Genomic DNA, 14,860 nt, shown 5'->3' on the forward strand with positions numbered 1-14,860 from the left:
AGTGGAAATGTTTCCGATACACAGCCAAACACGTATTACAGTAATAGTAATGATTACACATCGGACGATGTGTCATTTCCCCAATAGGACAGCCCAGGACAGGGGTCGGAACCAGTGTCTATTCCCGTGAATCAGAGAGTCGGGAATGAGGAACATCGCTTTCTTGTAGATACAGGAGCACAGAAGTGTTCAATAGACCATCAATTGGTTCCGAATATACCACTGTCAGGGCAAAAGAATATTTCTGTAGGGTTCGCAGGTACACCAGTCATAAACCCAGTGTCCAAACCAGTCCCAGTTACCATAGGACCATTCACTGAACATTGTCCTTTCCTTCTAACAGAAAATTGTGGAGAAAATTTGTTGGGATTGAATTTGTTGAAAAAACTAGGTTCTGTTATACATTGCACGGCAGACGGAGTGTTTCTAACGATATGGCCCCACGATGCCCCTGTGTCAGAATTCATGTCCGAAGCGGTATCAGGGGAACTAAGTAAAGTACCAACCTGTACATGGGCAATGCATGACAACGATGTGGGATGTTTAAAGATAGAGCCAGTAAAGATTATTTTAAAAGAAGGTGTTACCCTACCGCGAATACCCCAATACAAAATTTCGGTTGAAGGTGAGAAAGGATTGAAGAGTATTGTTATCGATTTGATGAAATTAGGGGTAATAGAGGAAATCACAGGCAGTACATGTAACAGCCCTATCCTTCCGGTTTATAAAAAAGGAGGTAATGAGGTACCATACCGTTTCATAATTGATCTACGGGCATTAAACAAGGTAGTACATCTGCAATTTCCTTTAGTGCCAGACGTCACTACAATATTGACAATGATACCTGTTTCAGCAGAATATTTTAGTGTAATAGATTTGAAGAACGCATTCTTTAGTATTCCAGATGACAAGGACAGTAGATACTTGTTCGCGTTCACATTAGGAGGGCGATCATTTACATTTACACGGATTCCACAAGGTTACACGGAAAGTCCAAGTATTTACAGTAGAGCATTAAAAGAGCAGCTAGAATTACCCGTGGGTTGTGTACTTTTGCAATACATAGACGATTTATTACTAGCTGCAGACACAGAGGAGATTTGTAAAGAAAGCACTGTATTACAACTGTCACACCTAGCGGCACATGGCCATAAAGCTAGTTTGAAGAAATGCCAGTATAATCGAAAGGAGGAAGTTTATTTGGGCTACCTACTTTCGAAAGGAGGGAGAAGACTAACGCCAGAACGGATAGAAAGTATTTCTTGTATGCCTATTCCAAAGACACAAAAAGAAGTAAGAGCCATAATAGGCATGGCTTCATATTGCCGACAATGGATTGGTAATTTTGCATTGATTGTGAAACCATTAGTGAATTTGACTAGAAAGGATGCGGTTATGCCTTTGCAGTGGGATGAGGAATGTCAGAGAGCATTTGATGGAGTGAAAACTGCATTATGCTCGGCTCCAGTTTTGGGTACGCCGAACTATAAGAACATTTTCAGACTATTTGTGTGTGAAAGTGAAGGATGTGCATTGGCGGTTTTGACACAGGAACAATGTGGAAGAAATAGGCCGCGTGGCTATTTTTCATCTGCGCTGGACCCTGTAGCGCGCGCACTACCACGATGTTTGCGATCTGTCGTGGCGGCTGCTGCGTCAGTGAAACAAACGGAAGGGATGGTATTGGGGCATACTTTAATTCTCATGGTGCCACATGCCATAGACGTTCTATTAAATAGGACACAGACGCAACACCTCGCCTCTGCTAGACTGACAAGATATGAGATTATCTTGTTTGCGCCCCATATCCAAATTATGAGGTGTAGCGCTTTGAATCCTGCAGAATTAATGCCATTAACCATAACAGAAATTGGGAAGAATGATTCACCCCCCCACGATTGCTTAATGGTCACTGAGGAAGAAACCAAGGGGAGAGTTGATTTAAGTGATATTCCGCAGAAAGAGCTGGATGGAGAGTTATTTTGTGACGGCTCATGTTTTAAATTACCAGATGGCACGACAACTGCCGCATACGCTATCACTACCCTAGAGAGTGTTGTAGAAAGTAAAAGAATCCCCTATAATTCAGCACAAGCTGCAGTAATAATAGCAGTAACCAGAGCCTGCGAGATTTCTGAAAATTTGAACGTGAATATATATACTGACAGTCAGTACACGTGGTTCATAACTTTGGACGACTCTGGGCTGAGAGAGGGTTTCTGACATCACATGGTGCCAGAATTCAACATGGCCCTTTGATTGTACGATTGCTGTCTGCACTCACGTTTCCAAAGCGCCTAGCAATAGTGAAATGCGAGGCACATAAAAAAGTAACATGCAAAATAGGAGAGGGAAACGCGTTTCCAGACAGGATTTCGAAACAAACTGCCACTGATTTAAATACCAAGATGATGACGGTTCAGACAGAGCAAGTACCCTGTATGATAGAAGATGGAGCTGCGACTGTCAAAGAAATGCAGGCTGAGGCTACGGCCAATGAAATACAGGAATGGGCCGAGGGATCTGCTGAGTTCGATTTGGAGGGTTGTTGGGTGGACAAGGGAACTAGAAACTGGATGTTGCCAAATTCATATGTGATTGCAATGGTCACAATGGCCCACAGTCCTACGCACATCTGTGCCACGAAAATGATACAGCACCTTTCTCCAGTATGGCAGAATGCAAACATAAAAAAGAATGCAGAAAGGTTGGTCCAGAACCGTATCACGTGTTTACAACACAATGGGCCTCATTCCGAGTACGGCGCTAACCAATGGCGCTATTAACGCCTTGGTTGACGCCGTACCCGGACCGGCAGCGCCTTGGTGGATGGCGGAATCACCGCCCCATTCCAAGGTTGGCGGGGCGGTAATTCCCCATTCACCAAGGCTCTTCCCCATTCCCAAATGAGCCCCCATAGGGCTCAATGGGAATGGGGAAGATGCAAATAATGGTGACCGTTCATTACGGTCACCGTTATTGGCTTGGAGGCCCCTTTGCGCCCTCAACTTTAACACCTGCTCAAAGCAGGTGTTAAGGGCGAGGGCGCAGAGGGAACTCGGAGTATGGCGGTAAGGGATTACCGCCACCGGTCTCGTTACCGGTGGCCGCTATCCCTTACCGCCATACTCGGAATGAGGCCCAATGTAGGAAAGGGAACAGTGACACCACCAGGAAGTTTTGGCCCGCCCTCCATGCCGTTTGAGGTAGTTCATTTTGATTTCATAGAGATGGAAAGATGCCAAAACTTAAAATACGTCTTGGTGGTAATCTGTGCATTCAGTAAGTGGGTGGAGGCATATCCTTTAAAAGACTGCACAGCGATGAGTACGGCAAAAGTAATGTTGAAAGAGTATTTTTCCAGATTTGGCTTGCCCCGTGTCCTATGGTCCGATAATGGACCACATTTTGTGGGTGCAGTGGTGTTACAGATATGTGCAGGTCTCCAGATTGATAAGAGATTCCACAGTTCAAGGCATCCGAGTTCTGCCGGTCTTGTGGAGAGGCACAATGGGATACTTAAATCAAAGATTAGCAAGATTTGTGCGGGAAGCAAGTTGAGTTGGGTGGATGCATTACCAATAGCATTATTATGCATGCGTACATCTGTACAGGATAAATCTGGGCTCTCCCCATACAAGATCATAATGGGGAGGCCGGCAAATGTATGGTGCGCACCTCAGCCAAAACGACTCAGTGAGATAGAACATCCTGTGCTTAGTACTTATTGTGGCCTTTTAATGCAGAAATTGCGTTTGATTCATCAGCAGGTGCAGGAGGCATTACCCATGCGGTATACCGGTCCAGGGCACGCGCTGGAGCCAGGAGACTGGGTGCTGCTAAAAAACTTCGAAAGAAAGTCATCATTAGCACCCAGGTGGCGCGGGCCATATCAAGTACTTTTGGCGACGCAAACAGCAATCCGGGTGGATGGAAGGAAGTCGTGGATCCATGCCACCCATGCCAAGAAGATTCCAACTGCACTGAAAGTCTTGCCTGACACCGATGACTGGAAAGAGACAGCGGTCGCAGAGACAAAAGAAACTGTTGCCAGTGTGCAGCCACCTGATCTGCCAAAACATGAAGTAAAACTCGAAACAAAGCTTGAGACGATTGCCAAAGAGGGGGCAGGGCAAAGAGTGCCCCAACCTTGCCCAGCAGAATCGACATCACTGCTGACCGACGTGAAATCTGCTTGAAAATACCAGCAGAAACAAATCGTGTACCCCTTTGGCACCCACCAGCACTTGCCAGCACGCCAAAGACCGAATCTGCATTATTGGCGCGGCGCACAGCAGCACCTGCAGAAGCGCTGCAGGCTGACTTCAAGCCTGAATCTGAAAGTGCATCGGCACTGTTCACGGATCATACGATACCAGGAGCAAGGCGATACAACCTGCGGCCTTGGAAGACAAGGAGATCTGCATTCTTTTTGTTTTGGTGTTTATGTCAACCTCTGGTTCAGCTCATGGACGGAGAAGGAACCAGGGGTGTAGAGGAGAGAAGCGTGACCATTAATTTCCTGCAACTTACTAAAATGTGTGTCCAATTTACAAAGTTTCACCTTAAAACTCTGCAATTCCCCACCTTCTGGCATAATTTGTAACACTTCTATACACACGTTGCAACATTGTCTGTGTTTGTCAATGGGCCTCATTACGACCCTGGCGGAAAGTGACTGACCGGACCGCAACAGCGTAAATAGCGTTTCCGCCATTGCACGAAGGAGCAAAGTGCGGCTAATTACGACCCATCGGGCACGAGCATTACGCCATGGCGGAATCCGAAAGGCTGCGATGGCGGAAATGACCCCAAAACGGCCCTTACCGCCGCCGTACGCTGCACCAGGTGCAATACCGCCACCCATCTTAGCGGTCACCGTAATGAGCGGTCACCGTAACGAGCGGGCACCGCAAATTACGGGCACCGTAAATATACGGAAACGGAAGTAAAAGCATGTGGCCGGAACGGGAAACAGCACGCCGCACAACTATAAAATCCGAATCCCAACACAACCATTAAAAATCCGACCCTGACACACATCCCAACCCGTTAGCAACCCCAGTTAAAAAAATAAATATGGGAAAGGTAGCCAAGAAAGCGTGTGACCGCAAGCGGCAGGTACACTTCTCCCGAGAGGAACTGACCGTGCTCACCGAGACCCTCCAGGAAAATGCCGCCGTCGTCTTCTCCAGTCAAATGACCAGGACGGCCCTTGCCAACAAGAAGGCCATATGGGCCCTGGTGGCACAGCGCGTAAGTGCGGTGGGGACAACACCCCGCACGCCACAGCAATGTCGCAAGCGGTGGGACGACCTGCGGATCCGCGTACGCAGCATACTTTCTGCGAACAGGAACATCGCCACAGCTACCGGGGGGGGTTCAGAGTCGCCCATCAAGTTGACCCCCTGGGAGGATATCTGCGCCTCCACCATAGGAATGGAGAGCATAGAGGGAGTCGGAGGGATGGAGAAAGGAGTGCCGACATCCGGAGAATCAGGTAGGTTGGCCAAGAGAAACAATGCGAAATCCATAAACCACGAACATGTGCAGTACCATGTGACCCCATAGTGCAATACATACTTTGCCCTGACAGCGCCCTCTAAAAGTCAGAATGAATAAACAAATCAATCAAGATGCCATAAACAACCCCTACATGTGCAGCATGCACCCCCTAACTGCAGGCAGCCAAATGAATGCATCCTCAATCCACACGAAAATGAGACCACCTCCAAGGCCCAGTCCCAAATCAGCCTCATGTACCACCCCAATGCATTTGATACGTTGCCATTCCAAATCCGACAGACCCATAACTAACGCTCGCCCCTCTTTACTCCACCACAGGGTCCGATACCAACGACGAGCTGCAGGACACCCCTACCAGCACGCCTGCAAAGAGGGCCAGGACCAACGTCCCAAGAGCCTCCACCTCAGGTGCAAGGATCAAGACACGGCAGCAGCAGGAATCAAGTGGCAGCACACTGGAGGGGACTGCAACAGGCACCCCAGCAGCCAGCAAGTCCACAACCCCAGCACCACAGGTCCCCCCAAAGAACGTATCTGATGGCACTGCCTCTGGTGGTAGCAGCACCATAGGTGACACAGCTGTCATGCCAGCATGCTCCGACACGGAAAACAGTGCTGGCGACGTAGGTACCATCCATGACCTTTCCCAATCCCCCTGCATGTTCCATCCCCTACACCATGACGAAACCACGCAGGGGCACCCTGAAGACGACGACTGGCCAACCCCCACAAGTCCTGTGCCAAGGCAACATGTGTTGAGCAGCCCCCCTGTCACACCACCGCAAATGTCCATGGCCCAGCAGAGGCAACAGTCCCTCGACCTGCTGATCGAGCAACAGCAGGAAGTGTCCACGCTACTCAAGGACCATGCAAATGAATGCGGGGGTTCCAGGGCAGCCATGGAAACATCCACCGAGACACTCAGGGCACAAATAGAGAAAAGTAGTGAGAGCCTCAGGGGAGAAATGGAGAAAAGCACCGAGAGCCTGAGAGCACAAATGGAGAAAAGCACCGAGAGCCTGAGAGCACAAATGGAGAAAAGCACCGAGAGCCTGAGGGGGGAACTGCATGCGACGTCCAAAGACGTTTGTGCTGAACTTGCTGCTGTGCGCCGTGTGCTCTCGGAGCTCTCACAAACCCTCAGAGACATGCATGGACGCGAGCAGGCAGAGACATCATCCGTGGCAAGTTCCGTCCAGGGCAGCCCCCAACGCAGATCTGGCAGGAACCTGCGCTCCACGGGCAGGGGTGCCCCTGATACCCGTAGAGGGGGCTTGCAATAGCGTCCAACCACGGACAGCATGCATATTTGGACACTGGTGTTGGGGGGGGAGGTAGTAGGGTGGAGGGGGTGTGTTGGGCTTCACTGGGTGGCGGGTCCATAGGGTGTATAAATCAAATCACATTAACAATACAGCATCTCATTATCATCCAATGACATGTGTGGACATTGATATTTGCGTACGAGGCCTTCATAGGCGTACAGTCCACAATGTGCCTGTACTACACACACACAGTGCCACAGGTCCCCTTTCCGTGTAATAGGCACCATGCGTGGTTGCTAGAAGCATGCATCTATGATGCTCTGTCGGATTGCACGTGCATCCTGTGCCTCATGGACTCCTTGAGGTGCCTCCACATCCCCACCCTCATCATCATCATCATCTTCAGGTGCATGCAGTACAGCGTCAGGGGGCATGGGCACATTCCTACGTATGCACATGTTGTGCAGCATGACACATGCCATGACCATCTTAGAAACCTTCTCATGGCTGTACATGAGTGCCCCGCCAGACCTGCTGAGGCTGCGGAAACGAGCCTTCAGTAGGCCGAATGCCTGTTCAATGACCACACGGGTACGTGAGTGGGCATGGTTGTAGTCCTCCTCATGCTCGTTCTGTGGGTTCCGGATTGGTGTAAGGAGCCATCTCTTCAGTGGATACCCGGCATCACCTGTATGAGACGAATAAAGGGTGTCAGTGGAATGATAGTGCTAAGTAGCCCCCCCCCCCTCCTGCAAGGTCATTGACGCATCAAATGGGCCACGATGTCATGCATGGAATGAGACTCACCGAGTAGCCAGGATCTGTGCCCTGCGTGTCGCTCCATGTAGCGTGGTATTCTTGTGTTCCTCAGGACCATAGAATCATGGGTAGATCCTGGAAATCTGGCACAACAATGCGTAAATATCTTGTTGGAGTCACACACCATTTGCACATTGATTGAATGAAATTGTTTCCGGTTGCGGTACTGGACCTCCATGGCATGTGGGACAACCAATTCAACATGGGTGCAGTCGATGGCACCAATGCAACCCGGGATGCCGCCAAGTGCATGGAATCCCACTTTTGCGTTGGTAATCTCCTGGTACGTGCGTGGTAGTGTGATGTGGTCGTCGGCGTGCTTCAGGAGGGCATCGTGCACTTGGAAGAGTGTCCGTGAGAACAGTGGCTGTGAAATGCCATGCAACTGTCCCACTGTGTGCTGGTAGGTGCCTGTGGCCAGGAAGTGGAGTGCAGACACCACCTTCAGTAGGGGTGGGATGGCGGTTGGGCTATCTATCATGCTCACGAGGTCAGCATGTGTCATGTCCACAATGGCGATTATGGTGTCCCGGTCCAAACGGTAGAGGGTGTGGATCTGCTCAGCAGTGAGGTTGAACGGATCGGCTCGGAGGCGTGGGATTGCGGGCCGCCTGCGTGGTGGTAGTGGCAGTGCTTGTGGGCCTTGCTGACCCTGCCTTGCCCTCCTCCTCCTCCTTCTCCTCCGTCTCCCCTGTGCGCCCGGTTGTTGTACCTGTTGTTGTTCGTCGTCTTCTTGTAGTTGTAGCACTTGCAGTGCTATCTGGTCCCCCAGGCCCAACATCGCTAGTCCTGCCGGTAGCATTTTGGAGTGGGAGTGGTTGTGGGAGGGGTTTGGGTCTGCTATATATGTGCTGTCGGCCTGTATGGCCTCCACCTGTGCTGATTGAATGAATCTGTGGCAGATGCAATCCCTTCTGGCCGAGCACGTCCCGCACGTAAGGCTGCATTTGGCCGCATGGCATCTTGGGATTGGAATCATGTATCAAATCCCGATGGCAGTGTGATGTACTTTGACTGATTTTCATGCTATGCTCCCATTGTTACACATGCTATGATTGCAGCCGCTTACATACCTGTGAAGAGTCAGTGGTATGTAGGGCTCGATCGATGGCCGACCCTCATGCAGCACAGTAACGTACTTCACCGACGGGCGTGGCGTCCCATTTGTGATTGCAGCCAGTTAGCATTATGACACACAGCCGCACTACATTGATGTAATTGTGAATGCAAGCGTTCACAGAAGCCTTTTCGACGTAATGTTGCAAGTGAGGAATTCGAAGGCCAGCATTTTTGGTTTTGAAGTAGCGGCGAGGATACGCCCACAGGTCTGGCTGGAAATGTAACGTTCTATTGTAGAATGTCCTTGGGACATGGCCCATAACGAGCAGGCAATGAATGATATGAATTGAATGGGATGCGCAATAGCGTAGTGGACGATAAGGCAGGACGTTCCCAAATCCATCTTGCTTCACAACACTACAGATCCGGCCAGGAGCACAGTGGTTTTTGCAGACTGCATTACGCACAGACGCGATGGAAGTTTCACATATTATGTGAGTGAATATTCATGCGTTTTCATTGTGGGATGAGGGAATGATGAATGGATGCATGGACAGATGATTCCGTTTAGGGTCTGCCATGTACATGGGTTTTTTGAATCACTCCCCTTCCCCTGCGCTATGTGATGCAAGGCTGCCATAGTGGGACTTACGTCTATCTGCCCTTGTCGGATCCTCCCTGTCTCGACGCGCCTTCATACACTTGTGTCTAGGCACGTTACTAATCCCATGTCATGGGTTCTATCTTGACGGACGCATGCACAGTAACCGACGTTGCCAATGGTGTATTTACCTCGATTGATTTCGTTATGATTCGATACTGATTTAGGGGTCTGTATATTCCTTTGGAGTGGGCTAGCATGCATATGGGTGTGGATTTGGTGTGTTGAATGAAGATTGTAATGCATCATGAGTCCCGTAATGCAATCGGTTAATTTGTGTTTCTTTTGGGTGACAGGTATCTCCTGCCCTATTGCAGATGCCATCTCTACGCCACTCCTCCAGATGGTTTTTACTCTCGACTCCTGCAGCTTCGGGTGAATCAGTGGAGCACCATTTCGATCTTATGGGACGATCGCCAATGGGCCACATGCCCTTACGCTGTACTGGTGGCTAGGTGCAACATTTCGGCCTTTCAGCTCGACTAGTGCCTGCCTCATGGGACGGACCTGCGGTTCTTGCCGCTTCCATGTTGCCTTTTGGAACGTTGATGTAGGCCCTGTGTGCCATGATGGTACAGGGCGTCACACAAGTGGAAGCTGGTCAATTATTGCAGATGCAGCCCTCGGTGATGATGGTTGTTTTGGTGTTATTTTGCAAATTGCTGTGGGGCCTTTGTCATTTGGATGTGCATTTAAATTGTATTCCGATATTTGTCGTGTTGCGTTGTTCTTTGCAGGTGATGTGGCGATTTTCGATTTGTGGCGGTATGTATTGCGAGATGATCTGCATTGTGTTCCGCCTTCTGAGTTGAGTTGTGTGGTACAGTACTGGCCGCGTTTGCCTACGTAGCACAGTATGGTCACGGATAGGGGCTGCCATTGTGACTGTTTACATGATGTGCTGTTCAGGGGCGGGGGATTGGCTTTTGGCCGACTGGTGCCTGTCAGCCAGGTCGATTGGTGGAATGATGGGATGTTCAGAATGTGGCTGGTCACAGGTGACTGTGTTTGCGTGCGTTTGTTGGAGGGGGACTGGGGTCATGTCCATTGGAATAGCTTCTGTATTGATGCCATCTGTGCCCTGCAGCTCCCATCGGCCCCTCTTGGGATAAGCCTGGCTGCTCAGTCACTCTGCCAACTTGTGTGGTACATGCTTCTGCTGATGGTTGGTTTGTTTACTGGCAAGAGTACAGGGCTGGTGCAATCCCCCTCAGGATGCTGTTTTGGATGTTGCCTTGCGCTGGTGGCAAGCGATGGGGGACTACTGTTGTTTTGTGTCATGTGTTCTTGATTTTCATTTTGATGTATTGTACCTTCACATGCCTGTGCTGCATCAGTACGGCTATGGTGACATGCCGTACATGGATGCCCACTCACGGGGCGCTTTGAGCCCCTGCATGCTTTTCTACGTTGGCATGCATGGGTGAATTGTAGATTTCACTGGTTGCATAGTGTGAGTACATTGCGCCTGCCAGGAGTTGTGCAATGTGGCCAGGGAGTGGAGTACAGGCACTCAGTGGGCCATTTACGGTTGGTTCACGATGCCGTATTTCTCGCCATGGCGGAATGGTACTTTACGACGTGCTTGATGGCGTTCAGTACATGTCCGCTAGGGTCAGAATTCGCGTACCGTTGCGCCATGGCGGTGATTCCGGTTTTGCAAGGCGCGCGTGCGCGTACTTGGTGCAGTTAGCGTTGCCGTTCACTGCGGTGTCGCTAATGGCATCGTACTTTACGGTGACGGGTCATAATCGCAACGAGCGGTGTTCGATGGCGGTATTGCATTTCCGCCATCATTTTTCCATTTCCGCCAGGGTCGTAATGAGGCCCAATGTCCCCAAACGTCTTACATCATCGCAGACTTTCTGGTCAGTGTCATGTGACCACGTACACGCGTGCAGCATGATGACGTGCCCACGAACGCTTCCACACTTCGCAAATGAGTCTGTGCTTCGCAGACAGTTCAGAACTGCATTTCTTGCTGATCTAGGAACTTTCAAGCTCAAATGTTTCCCTTGCACAGCTCCTACACCTCTTCTTACTCATTATCCATTAACAATGTAGCACAGAGCACATACTTGGAAGAATATTACAAAAACTGCTATTTATCTTTAAAATGTCATCAGCCATTACCATCCCTCCTCCCCAAGAGCCACCACCACCACCTCCATCTGAAGGAACTACACAACAAAAAAGCACAGTAGTTCCAAAGAAAATTAAGAGGTCCAAGAAGATTAGGTACAGGAAGTGCTTACCTCAAGCACCCACAGAAAATCATGGGTGTGACAGTTCTTTACCACTGTTGGGAATGTACCAAAGGCTAAAGCTGCCAAAGTAAAATGCACTGAGTGCAACATTATACTCAGTCGCAGACTACCTGAACAGGACTCCTATGGGACCACCTCCATGTGCCGCCACACCAATTCCAAACACTGCAATGCTCTCCGAAAGCATCTTACGTTCCTAGCAAGTAGGAGGCTGTCTTCCTCCAGATCATCTTCCTCAACCAATACTGTATCCACACAGCCTACTTCTGGGGGACAGCAAATCCCACCAAATACCTTGTAAGTGATAAAATAGGCTGTTGATCCATATATTTTGAAGACAACAGTACTTTGTATATACTGCAACACACCACTCTGCAGGGGAGAGTAATTTTGAAGTGTTTTGAAGCTGTAATTAAGGAGCATGAGAAAAACTGCCCCTACCGTAGATGTAACAGATGCGCAACAGATTCCCCTGTTAACCTGCCCCACCATATTCGTAGTTGGTGCATTTTCCCTCATTTTCCTCCCCACCTTACTTTGTGACTTATCCTGAAAAAAAAAGGTTCCTTTAGGAACCACCTTTCACAGTTAAAAAATAGAACAAAAACATAATCTTATAAATTCCATCTACTTTACTTTTATCAATAAAGTAGATAGAGTCAACAAGATTCTCGAACATATTCTTTAGCATTTTGTGTTATTATAATAATGTGCCATTCATCCCGCATTCCAGGGGCTGAAACGGGGGATATTTTATTTATTTAATTGTATTTTTATAACGCGCCTAATACCATACTTGAGTTTAGTTTCTAAGTGCAGATCCGGGATTCAAACCTCTGTTGCTCTGTGTGGTCTTGCTTCCAAGTCCAGTGCATTATCGCTGTGCTATCATCCATTCACAAAACTCCATTCCAGCCCCTGCAACAGTGGATGAAGGCCATTACAAAATTCGACGGAGTGATGGGGGGGCGGCAACAGCCAGCCATAAGGCAGCTTGGGACAGGGGCTTGTACCAGCGCTTGAAGTCTGCGTTCCTAGCCACATGGTTGGATGGCTCACCCGCCCAGGGCGCTAATGGACAATTGTATACTAGAGAAAAGTATAAAAGGACAGAAACATTTTCCTGTCCCAAAAACTTTTCTCTAGCATACAATAAGGCCCATAATCGATGAACCGTTGTAACAGTCTCCTTTCTAGTCTATGGATCATTAAAAGACCCAGATTGCACATGCATACCATCACACAGGGCAGCTTTCCTACCCTTCATAATTTATTTAACATTTGTAACACTCCCTCAATGCCTGCTTTCAAACAGTCACTTATCCATCCACTAATCACTTCCAAAAACTGTACATATAACACTGTGACCATTCCAGGCTTCAGCACACCAAATGCCACTTAAAAATCTTCTACAAATCATTTGCATCTGCATTTCCCTTACTTATACAAAAAAGTGTACACAATGCTCTGCACTGTGCAGTGAAAGAAGTGCATAACTAGAAGGGGCAGTGCAAATGGGCAAGTGCTCATAAGAACCCATGAGAGAAGTTCCAAGGAATGCCATGGTGGGACGCCACTGACTAACTACTGGAGCAGAAGAATTCCAAGGCTTGGGTGCATGTTAACTGTAACATCCCTTTACTTTAGTTTTTTTTATTTAATTTTAATAGATTAACATCACTGTATATAAGTTATTAATAATTCCTCTTTTCACATATATGAAAGAACTATAAACCTCCTTTAAGAAACATACGTTCGGCATCACATGCTTATGTCTATTGGTATCAGCAGCACATGCTGGGGATGGAAATCATCGTTCAATTGCCTACAGCATAGGGATCCACCATGACCCCCAGCCACACCAATTCACCCCTATTAATCACTGCACCTATCCAGCACCCTATCTCACTGTCCACTATACATTAATAATGAGACCAAAGGCCAGTGCTCCTGACTTGCAGCCATTGCCAGTCCCCAAATCCATGGGCCATAGGCTTTGGCCATGCCTCGTTTGCCGAGGGCCAGGCCCACTACCCACAGACCAAATGTGTATCACTAGTTATTCTACTTACATTCTTAACATTTTGAAAAATAAAACACACAATTTCCCAAAACATGCTTTCAGATCCTTGCTAATGCTCGTCACGCCAGTTTGTTGTACTCTAGTCCACCACTTTGCGCTGTAACTGCAAACAGAATATTTTTTTCCCATTCAAACCCACCGCTTCGATCATGCCGCATGCCCCAATAACCAACGTGCAGTAAACATTTCTCCTTGCTGAGACAGGGCCTTTGCCCCACAACAATGTTGTATCACTGTGTTGTGTACTTACATGTTATACTTTTGAAAAAATAAATAAAACACAGGAGATATACGCAAAACCATGCATTCAAGTTCTTGCTGACCCTCCTTGGGAATATTGCTGCACTCCCATCCAGCACTTCAACCTGTACCCACCATCACATTTATTTTTCCCATTCAAACCTATCCCAATTTCAAAAAAACTTTACCACATAGCTGGTCCCCGTTGGCCATGCCCACTTTAACCCCATTGCTGGTCCCCCATGTAATGGCCAGTAGCCAGATTATCCGGGTCATGGCCACAGGCTATACCTCAGTCACCAAAGGTACATCACTATTTGTTGTACCTATATTATGACACTTTTCAAAAAATAAAACACAGACACATTTGCAAAACCCTGCTTTCAGGTCGTTGCCAATGCTCCTTATATGAGTTTGCCGCGAATCCACCAATGTTTTATTTATTCAAAAGTGTCAAAATTTAAGTACATACAATAGTCGTATAACTCAGTCCCCACTTGACAAAATCCATGTAGACTTTGCACAAACATTCAAGGTTGAGTTTATAATCTTCCTGAAAACTTTTGTCCACATTCGTAAAACAGCAATAAAGCTATAAGCCAGCTGAAAATGTTGAGACGCCCCGTCTTATTTGCTATATCTTGATAAAATCCCACCAAACTGCAACAACATTCATATCTAGGTCTACAATCTTTTTACAATCTTTTTACAAACTGAGGTGCAGTTTTGTCAAATGGCACCTCGTTTATAAGCCTTTAAAATATGTTGGGAACCCACCTCTATTTGTGTTTCCTCTAGAATAAACAGCACCACACTCTGCAGAACCATTCAGAGTCAGGTCTAGAATGGAATTCCAAAATTTCATACTGTTTCATTGAGTGGTGCCAAAGTTACAAACGATCCAAACACTGCTTTTCACCAACCCTGTAATGCAGAAATA

The sequence above is a fragment of the Ambystoma mexicanum genome, chromosome 3q (assembly GCF_040938575.1).
Source record: "Ambystoma mexicanum isolate Mex_15411 chromosome 3q, UKY_AmexF1_1, whole genome shotgun sequence".
In the NCBI taxonomy this organism is placed as follows: domain Eukaryota; kingdom Metazoa; phylum Chordata; class Amphibia; order Caudata; family Ambystomatidae; genus Ambystoma; species Ambystoma mexicanum.